Source organism: Miscanthus floridulus, chromosome 9 (genome assembly GCF_019320115.1).
Source record: "Miscanthus floridulus cultivar M001 chromosome 9, ASM1932011v1, whole genome shotgun sequence".
NCBI lineage: Eukaryota > Viridiplantae > Streptophyta > Magnoliopsida > Poales > Poaceae > Miscanthus > Miscanthus floridulus.
In genome coordinates this window covers 132,284,750-132,293,512 of record NC_089588.1, presented here as the reverse complement: position 1 = coordinate 132,293,512, position 8,763 = coordinate 132,284,750, and the positions used below count along the sequence as shown (strand labels likewise).

Genomic DNA, 8,763 nt, shown 5'->3' with positions numbered 1-8,763 from the left:
CACCGTCGATCCACTGCTTCGTTGATCCACCGCTTCTCTGCCATCGGTGAGGAACTCTGCGTCTTCCACATTAAACTTGCTATGCGTTCTGTCCTTTGTCTTCCTACTGCAACATATGCAAACCTTCAAGCAAATAGCACCATGCATGCATGTCAATAATGCAAGCTAGCAAGCGCAAGGATGACGAGTATGTAAGCTTAGCAACGTAATCTTCTATCCGGAAGCGAAGGTTCCCCATGTAAGCATGTATATCCTTTATATTTTGGTTAAGCTCTTGATGCCGTGCACCGTGCTATGCCCTGCTCCAGTTAGCTGTTCCAATTAGCTTGATGACATCACATGACATCACGTATATGTTTTATGGCTGTTTTCTTATAGAAAAACAAATCCAACAATACTATAGAAATACACCACTTACAATCAATAATGGATCCCCACCGTTTCTTCATTCTAACTCCGATTTGATCCGTTCAACTTGCGCTAGGTTCGTAATTTCATAATCTACATGTTCATACTGCTGTTAGCTATGTTTTTTACTTTTAAAATTCGAGGTTAGATTTAATCTATCTACCCTACCCTATAATACATCAGTTAGAATAAATCTACAGCCACACAATAAATGCCTGCTTCAAGTCATGACCTATGCTACATCCACACCCATAAATGCACCCACAAAATATAACACCATCAAAACAGATGCACCAGATTATGTCTTAGCCATTCTCTCTCATTGCTCATCCAAATCCGACGTTCCTCCTTCTTTGATCGCCCCAACGCCAGCCCGCGCCCAGTGCCCACATCCGCTTACCGCAGGGCACAGTTGGATTCCTCAGCGGCTCAGCCTGTCTCTTTTTTGTAGAAAGAAAAAATAATAATATCGCCTCTCCCGAGGCGGCGGCAGGCACAGGGGCATCTCCGTCTTCCCCGGTGGCGTCCCGGTAAGCGCCCCTCCAAGGTCACGCGCAGACTCCGTCTTCCCCGACGGGCGAGCCGTGCCCCCACGACGGCCCCGGCGGGCGCCCCTCCAAGGATCCGCACGGCCTCTCCGCCACCAGGTATGCCCGCCCCTTGGTAGTCCCTTCCAGCTGTGCCAAACCGAGCACCCATACCCTAACTTACTATTTGTGCTCGGATCTGATCTGACTACCAGGGCAGGGCACGAGGCCGCCAGGGGCGTGGCTGGACGGGCCTCCGCCGTGGCTGGTGGTGCAGCCCCCTGGCCGCGGCAACTGCTGGCCTGGCTGGGGTGCGCCTCCTCTGGCCGCGGCAACTGCTGGCCTGGCTAGGGAGCAGCCGCCGGGGGCGCTGCCTGCCTGGGCGCGGCTGCCTGGGGCGCTGCCATAGTCGCCGGCCTCACCCGCAAGCACGTCGTCGACGGCCTCCTCGGCACCTCCTCCCACGGTTGGCGCTGCAGCTGCAGCAGTACCAGTCGGGACAGCAGCCGCCATGACCCAGGTCGTCCTCCCCATCCTCGCCTCTCAATTTACTGTGAAATTTGCTCCTGTAGGATGGTTGGTTCAGTCAACATGCTGTTTGGGGCACTGCCGATTTCTTCTTCCAAGATTTTGGAAAGGTTTAAACGACGCCCAATGATCCAAGCCTACGCAGCGCATGCCTCGTATTGCAGCGCATGTCGTCGTGAGGTCCAAACTATCTAGCTATTTGGGGCACTGCCGATTTCTTATGTCTCGGATTTGGTTGCTTAGTACAATATTGCTTGTCTTTGTAATCCACTTCTGACTGAAGGATTGATCCCAGATTAAAAATGTATGCAGGAGGCATCACAATTCAAGGTTAAATAATCATGTCTGAATAAATAAAATTGGGTTCAACAACCATGTAGTAGACATTGAATTTTCCAGATCAATGCCTGTTCAACATTCCCAATTCTTGGTGATACTTCATGGACGGTGGTGGCTCGGGAGGATGAGGCTGCGACGGTGGCGGCCTCCTTCGTCGTCCACTCCGCGTGCTTGTCGCCGTTGCCACATCGAGGAACTGCCGGCTTGTGTGAACTTGCCACATGTTCGTTTCAGCTTCTCGTGCAATCCTGATGGCACTACAGTACAAGAGTTCAATGTTGAGTCCTATTGTTTCGGTATCTATTTCCTTCCCAGTCTGGTCTGGGATTGATGATGTATTTTCTTCTGAATCTGTCTAGGATTAACGAGCTCTGTTTCGTTGCGGCTAACTAATGATTGTCGTAGGCACTTGTAGCAACATGGATGAAATGATCGATTCATGTGGTGATTTTGCTGGAAGGAGTTCAGGAAATGAATGATTCGAAAATTTGATACTTCAATCCATCAGTCAATTCAAAAATTTCTAGTTGGTTATGAAATTTTTGTTTCTCATGTTTGTAGCTTTGTGAATTGCATATTGGTAAATGGAGGTTCCAGTCTGATGCAGCAGTGGTGACAAGAAGAGGAGGCCACCAGCGGAAGTCAGTGGTGACAAGAGGAGGTCACCAGTGGAAGTCACATCCGAGACCTACTGCCTGGCCCATGGATCTCTGAATCCAGGATATCAATGACATCTTGCCTTGCTGGTAAATGCAAAAGTTCCTTCCTTCCCCTCAAATTTTTGGCTCCCATTGCAACGCAGGTAAATGCAAAAGTTCCTTGTCCTTGTCATAATCAGGGAGGTGTGCTTCACGTCAAAGCCATAGATCACCACAACATGCTGACGTGCTGAACTGAACTTCAGAAATAGCTAAATAACTCCTAGGTGAGATGCGCCCCCCCCCCCCCTCCCATCTCGCACCTGTTTATCTTTCTTTTGATATAAATATGAGAAATTTAATCCATGTAGATTAAGAGTAGCACAAGAGATACAAGTATATAAATATGAGAAATTTTATCTTTCTTTATTGGATGGATTACTAAATTTAAACTCTAGCTACATTTATGTGCAAATGACATGTATTATTAAGTTCTTTTTACTTCAATCACTTTTATGTGTACACGAGATACTAGATCACGCTCGGGTATTTTTAAATACTTTTACGGTTTATGGCATGGTAAAAGAAGAATCTGCTTGAACTATAGAACACTCTGCAAATCTCCTCTGTCCAAATATATATCTCTATCAGTTATACGTGCAGATTTACTACATCTTTCTCTTGTCTTTTGAAGCTTGCATCAGCAATAATAATAACTTGTAGGCTGGACTCTCAGTAACAGGCGAGCTCTCGAGGCAATGACAAACAGCACAAACATGTACTACTTAATTAACACAAGATTTCGGTGACCGCATATTCTAGAAAACTGTTGTGGTTTCTATTAACAGTCATATTGTATCTTTTTCCATCAGGAATTACAGTTGCTGAGTATTTCCATGATATGGGCCACAACATCAGTATGATGGCTGACTCTACCTCCTGATGGGCTAAGGCATTGCTTGAGATCATTGTGCCATTAACCTTTACAGGGCCTTGGAAGAAGAAATGCCTTGCTGAATTTGGGATTGTTACAGTGTGTGGCACCAACTAGAGTCAATGATCAGTATCTTACAAATGTCCTCCTAAAGATAAATTGCAAAGGTCTGTTTCTCTTTGCCTTGAGATTTGAGAGCATGGCTACATTTGTATATGACAGCTATATGTTTTTTATATTTTTCCCTTTTCAAACAGTAGGATGTCGTTAAACCATCTTTTTAAGCGTTGCTGGTTCGATCTATTAGTTGTGTTGTCGTGCTTATTGTCTGTCCTGGTTGCTGAATTCTGCTTTATTGCATTGCATGCAAGTGTGATATGTTTCAGTAGTGGCCCCAGCTTGAGATTGTGCACATTGGCATGAATGGCTTTCATTTGTCACAAGGGATTATTTGGGACTTGCTGGTCTGATGATTTGCAGTAGCCTGAGCATGGATTCGGGGTGAAGACGCGGGCTGTTTATATCAGAACAAGCAAGTGTCCTCTGTTCTTTCTCCTGTGTTGGTAATGCAGAGGCAAATCATATCTTCTGTTAATATGTTTGTGTCAAAATAGGTAGGCGTGATGCAGACACATTCTTCTGGAGATGGATAGGATTTTGCGTCCAGAGGGTGCAGTCATACTGCGGGACAGTGTTGATGTACTGAACAAGGTTAGAAGTATGGTGGCAGTAATACGGTGGAAGTCCAAGTTACTTTGTACTGGCTTAATGCCCTGAGACTTTCCGTGCATAAGAAATTGAAAGAATAGTGCTTTAATTAATTTATGAATATGGTGTGTTTTGATGCTTAAGCTCTTATCTGCTGGATTAGCACATGTATTAGCTGATGAGAACTGCAATATGAATTTTAAATACAATGTTTGCAGTTTGTTTGATATTTAATTGTTGTCCATTTAGGCCTTCATTTCCCGCCAAGATGATAGAAAATATACCTCAGTATCCTGGGAAACTAGATTTTGTGTGTACCATGATGATTGTGGTACTACAGGCTTTCAGCTGCCGTGGTCGCCACTGGACATTGTTTGTCAGAAACAAAGAACAATGTGTGGGGGCAGCAGGCCATGGTCATGGTCGATCGCATGCATGATTAAGCGGCCTTTCTTCAACATTGATAGTACCTCTGTCTGCATCGTATTTGGTTGTTTATATGTGCATCCTTCAAAAAACGCCGTGGCGTTAGCACGGGCACTATACTAGTTATTTTAGTAAAGGAAATTTTGTTTATTTCATATCTTTTGCGTTTTAGATCTGTTTTAGTCCATTCAAGTTGCGTTAGATTCATAGCGATGAGATCTATGGGTTAGTAACAGTGTTTATCCTATCACTAATACTGGAATTTCATGGTTTAAATCATATCTTAAATAACAATTATGCAACTGGGTTTTGTAAAAAAAATATGATTTGTTTTACTTTAGTATTATATTTCAAACTTCAATTTGACTAAATTTCTATTATCTATAGATATCTTATATATGTTTTTATATAATTAGAACACATGAAGTTAATAGTTTTATGAGTAGATCTCTCGGTAGTTGTATCTTTTCAACCGTAGCTCCGATTACCGTGCTTTTTCGCGTCTGTGTGTTCGTAGCGAGATGTAGATTCGTTTCATGAACTTTTCATCTTGATTTTATGTTTGGTGTACTTTTCTAATTTAGATCTATTGTTTGCTTTGTGTATGATTGTATGGATGCTTGTGTGCTGATATATGGTTCAGTCAATTGGTGAGGTTTACGTGGTGATTAAGAAGTTGTTCTCTGAAGACTAGAAGCTAAGAATTGAAAGTAGATGATTGAAAGTTGAATACTAAAGGCTTTTGAGCATATTGCTTTGGGGGAAAAGCAAGTTAAGGCAAGTATAGCATGGGATCTTTCTTGTTACCTATTCACCTTTAATCATTTAATTCATACTGCATGTGTCTACCTTGGCAACCATAGTAATTTTCCTAGTACTTTGTTACCCTGTACCTTGATACCTTTGGGTTATTGCATTGGGTATTATGATGCTAGTGCTCAATTAAAGACCATGATCTTGTAACTTGACTAATGGTATATGCAATAAACACTAAAATATGCTTTTTAGCAACATGCAACAATGGGGCTAGAGCATTGGGCTATTTATGGTGCTCTAGATTCCTCTCCCTAAGGACTTATCTGTAAGTGATCATCCGGGACTTACAGTACCGCTGTGAGGGCTACATGGCTCTGGCTTTAGCTCAGTATGAGGACCTTTTCTAGCTTGTTAGTGGTTACCTTCATTGGCGTAAGAATGGCTTGCCGAATCGGGTATACAGCGGCCTCTGTCCCCATGTGTATAGGCTGCGTGTCAATGTGTCATCGGGAAGGGGGGCTCTACATATGTTTGCCGAGTGAATCTAATGGCCCTAACTTGTTAGATGAACCTTTGAAAGGCTTCATAGTGAACCCTGCCGACCTTCCTTGGTAGTGGGTCAAGAGGCTGATCACCTCGGGCGAAAGGGTAAATCACGACTCACAGTGAAAGTGTACAACCTCTGCAGAGTGTAAAACTGGTATATCAGTCGTGCTCACGGTCATGAGCGGCCTTGGAACATTTACGAAATAGATGATGAACACAGATGATACTGATGATGAAGATGCTCACTAATGATTACTGTTTATGCAATTCATTATTCATTTTTACCTGATCATGTGTTTATGGGCTTGTGATAAACTTGTTGCCACCCAATTGCTAAAAGATGACTCATTAAAAGCTAATTGCAGTCAACCAGTGTCAGCCTTTTGAGCCTCATGAAACCCATGTTGTATTTGTTGAGTACGACATATACTTACGCTTGCTTTACTTTTTAAATCTTTGGAAAAATCCCGGATGGGTACCAGATTGCTAGAGTTTGGAGGAAATAGGCTTGTGATCAACTAGTCAGTTGTCCCTGTGGATTTGGAGTCTTCGCCTGAAGATCGGAGTTGTCTTTCCGCTGTCTATACTCTGAGGTTATAATCTTTATACTAATACGCTATGTATTTAAGCATTGTGTTTTGATATTACCCTTATTTGTAGCTATATGTGAGATTTGACTTCCTGGGCTCACATATGGTGTGTATCTGGTTTTATTCTTAAAACTGGGTGCTACAGCCCAAGGCACCGGAGTAGGGTCGGTTGACCCCACCTGGAGGTACCTGGCCCTCCTAAATGTGTCTTCTCTCCAAAAGGTGTATTCCTATGTTTTCCGTTTTTTGTTTTGCCATTTTTGACAGGTTGGCTGACCTACTTTTTGTTGGCTTTCGGAAAAAGGAACCTGGTATGTTGTTTCCTCTATTTTCCTCCACGTGTTCACCAAAATTTGGCTTGAATGGTCATACTTAGGAGGTCAGCCGACCTCACTATGACGGCCAAACAGGCTCAAATTTTGTGTGACAGCATCTTGTTCAATGTACATCATTGTTACAGGTTCAAAACATTCACTTTTGGAAATTGGGAAGTCGACCTCCCCACACCTTGCTCAAAGTGTGTCCTAGTCACAAAAACAAGGCAGAGATCAAGTGCATGGGCTCTTGTTGGAGGGAAAACACCAGCAAAACCAAACTTTATTCATTTCTTTACATGATTGAATTGGTTTGAGCAATTTAATTAGCCCATGCAATTCAATCATGTTATTGTGACTAGGACATGCACTTGATCTCTGCCTTGTTTCTTTACAACTCAATCATGTTTAAATCTTCATTTATGTATATGCCAATTCAAGGAAAAACTTTGTAAATGTAGACCATTTACCTTGAGATGTTACCTTTGTTATTGGAGCGTGTGGCACCATGTGATGAATGGTAGATGATTCATGATGGTCTTTTTCTTTTACTTGAAACTTTCCTTGCTCGGCTAGCCTCACATCTTGAGTTGTTCATGAGCATTTTGTCTCCTAGATTGCACTCCTTGTTTCTCATTGTCATGCCTTAATCTCGTCCTCCCGTGCAAACTAACTTGAATTAATGGCGAAGATTTATCCTCAAAGTTAGTGGGGCAGACGGGAGCTAACATGTGGGACCTAGGGAGGTCGGCCGACCTACAGGTGGTGTCAGCCGACCCCACCCTGGCCCACCTATCAGGGGGGCTCCGTCTCCTCAATAGGTGTGGATGTTTATGGCCCATTTGAGTTGGTTTCATGATGATTGGATCTTATTCTTTGTTTTGTTGATCTTGCCACTTTGTTTGGACCTTTCTGCTCCATTCATTGTTTCATCTATACAAAAGATTAGTGGACAACATATATCCAAAGGGGTGCACATGTAATTTGATGCAAAGGTATTGTTGTCAGGGTCATCTTCTATGCTATAGAAGAGTTGGTTTGAGCAATTTAATTAGCATAGAACATTCATCCCATGTTTTAAATGATTCACTAAAACTTCAAAGTTTAAACAAAGTTAAGGCTAAGATGTATAAAATTACTTTGAAGAATACCTCAAACCTTAATTTATCTCCACGAATGATCTCATGACTTACCCACAATAATTCGAAGTTTTCCAACTGGGGTTAGTCCATATGTACAACCAAATTGTATACAAGTATGTTTTGATTCACTAATTATATTCAAATAATAGTCCAAAGCATACTTAGTGTAGAAAATAAAACAAAAGAGATTCATTCAAATAGAAACAAGAACATGTGTGCTGAACCAAAAGAGCATTTTTTAAATAGATATATTAGAACAAAAGGTAGAAGCTCGGGTTATCTCCCGAAAGTGCTTGTTTTAGGACAAAAGATCTTCCCCAGAATACCTTCAAAATGTATCTTATGTTAGTGAAGTGGTTTCCCTTCCAATACCAACCTTTATAAACATGTCTCAAGATTCATGCCAAAATACTACGAGACTTACAATATTTATGATATACAAAAGCATCTACAACCAACCTTTCAAAGTTTTTTTTGGACAGGAAGCATAAAGGGGTTGTAGATCTCTTGTGTGGTGAAGTTAGAGAGACAAATTAATTCACGAGATTTCTCATATGAGCATGGTTTAAATGGGACGGTCAAGAAATAGCTTGCATGTTCAATGATAAATTCTTCTGTTTCAAACTCTAGGGTCGATGTCTCATGCATGTCCATAGGCAAAAACATTGTCTCCATCATTCCATGCCTATGACATTCACTGGACATTTTGTTGTCTAAGATTTTGCTTCGATTAGGGACTCTTGGGCTGAGCTTGATGAGAGGATGAACACTTTCTTCCTCATGACAATCCAAGTTCTCCTCTAGATTCAGATGAGTTATGGTTATTAGGGAGATTGACTTAAGCTCATCCTTTGGATATAAAGCAGGTTTGAATTCTACTCTTAAAGCTTTGGCCTCGTCCAACCAT

General features: G+C 42.1%; 3 long non-coding RNA genes across 4 annotated transcripts; all 3 read left to right on the top strand.

Moving 5' to 3' along the window:
- The first annotated feature begins 871 nt into the window (after positions 1-871).
- On the top strand, positions 872-2,265 carry LOC136482973 (uncharacterized). Its single transcript, XR_010765265.1, has 3 exons — positions 872-1,055; positions 1,151-2,079; positions 2,162-2,265. It is a non-coding gene; the product is annotated as an uncharacterized lncRNA (long non-coding RNA).
- Positions 2,266-2,369: 104 nt separating this feature from the next.
- Positions 2,370-3,805, top strand: LOC136482972 (uncharacterized). Of its 2 annotated transcripts, XR_010765263.1 has the most exons (4): positions 2,370-2,548; positions 2,641-2,727; positions 3,135-3,218; positions 3,313-3,805. It is a non-coding gene; the product is annotated as an uncharacterized lncRNA (long non-coding RNA). The 2 variants fall into 2 exon arrangements; XR_010765264.1 differs by lacking the exon at positions 2,641-2,727.
- A 71-nt stretch (positions 3,806-3,876) lies between these two features.
- Positions 3,877-4,197, top strand: LOC136482971 (uncharacterized). The gene is made up of 2 exons (XR_010765262.1): positions 3,877-3,906; positions 3,989-4,197. It is a non-coding gene; the product is annotated as an uncharacterized lncRNA (long non-coding RNA).
- The last annotated feature ends 4,566 nt before the right edge of the window (positions 4,198-8,763 follow it).